This window comes from Aethalodelphis obliquidens, unplaced genomic scaffold, assembly GCF_003676395.1.
Source record: "Aethalodelphis obliquidens isolate GAN/ISIS:26980383/991018 unplaced genomic scaffold, ASM367639v1 scaffold15, whole genome shotgun sequence".
Taxonomy (NCBI): Eukaryota; Metazoa; Chordata; class Mammalia; order Artiodactyla; family Delphinidae; genus Aethalodelphis; species Aethalodelphis obliquidens.
This window is the reverse complement of record NW_020837959.1, coordinates 389,667-391,244: the sequence shown is the minus strand read 5'-3', so window position 1 is coordinate 391,244 and position 1,578 is coordinate 389,667.

The window sequence follows — 1,578 nt, the reverse complement described above, 5'->3', positions numbered from 1 at the left end:
GGAGGGACAGGAGGGAGGAGAGGTGAGGGGAAGGGAGAAGGGAGGGAGGAGAGAGGGAGGGAGGCAAGTGGTTGAGTCTAAACAAGGCATGGCCTCCTCTGCCACTGCCGGCTGGGAACGCAATTCTGTCCAACAGACAGAATACTCCCAGCCCTCACATCCAGAAACACTTCTCACTACATTTTCTGAGCATGTGCACCGTTTCCTTAGAGAGGAGGACACGCGTGGATGCGTCTGACCCCTTGGCCTAGGGAAGGCTATTTGTCACAGACGAGGCAGGAAGGACCTGGTCACTGGTCAGAGCATGTAGATTGTTTTGGTCCCTGCAGCGCCCCCCGCCCCCCGCCAGTACCGCAACGAGGGGAGTCACAGAATTCTTGGCTTCCCGGCACATGAAAGCGATGTTTACACCATCCTGCAGTCTGTTGCCAGTAGCATATGGCTAAAGAAACAACCCACAAGCTTAAGTAAAAACACTTCATTCCTAAAAAATACCAAAACAGTAGGGGCTTCCCTGGTGGCGCAGTGGTTGAGAGTCCGCCTGCCGATGCAGGGGGCGCGGGTTCGTGCCCCGGTCCGGGAAGATCCCACATGCCGCGGAGCGGCTGGGCCCGTGAGCCATGGCCGCTGAGCCTGTGCGTCCGGAGCCTGTGCTCCGCAACGGGAGAGGCCACAGCAGTGAGAGGCCCACGTACCGCAAAAAAACCCAAAAAAACCCAAAACGGTGACAAGAGTAACATCAAAGACCACTGGTCACGAGTCACCATGCAAATATAATAATAATGAAAGAGTCTGAGATATCATGAGAATTATGAAGATGTGACACAGAGACACGCAGTGAGCACACACTCCTGGGAGAATGTGCGAGCAGACTTGTTTCGCACGGGCTGCCCCAGGCCTTAATTTGTAAAAAGAAAAGCAGTATTTGTAAAGTGAGATGTGACTGTGTTTTGTTAAACGTGGGCTCGCAAGCCCAGTGTCTCCAGGCTGGCCTGATCCGATGGGCCCAGCGCAGCCCTGGCCTCTGTGGCCTCCGTGGCCAGGACGTGGCCCCACCTCCTGTCGTCCCGGAACTTCAGCTCCAAAAGCCACGAGCACCGCGAGGTCACTCCTCGTCGATTCGGAATTTTAGCTCAAACTCTTAAGTGGCCAATCTTCCCTAATTGTTTGACGTGCTTTGGGCCTATCGTAAAAAATAACAAAACTAGCAGAATTTAGGAGGAGTAATTCCATTGGCTGAGATGCAGCCCGTGGCCACACCGAGAAGCAGCGTGAAGTTAGTTTTTGAAGCATCCTTTGTCTCCCTTTTAGCCCGATTTTGACCCGATGGGCTTGCTGTCCCTCCACCTGTCCGCCCCGTCACCAGACTCACTAGTCTGGGTCCCAGTTCCTCACGGCTTTGCTTGGTAGCCTCTGCGGCTAAGCTCTCCCTTTCGGGGCTTCGCCGTCACAGTGGCAGGCATTTGGGGCCTGGGGGTGTGCCTAGTGTGACCACAGGACCAGTGTCCCTGTGCTTAAAACCAGCTCTTGCAGGACGAGTCCCACTCAGCTGTGCGACTTGGGGAGACCATCTTTCAC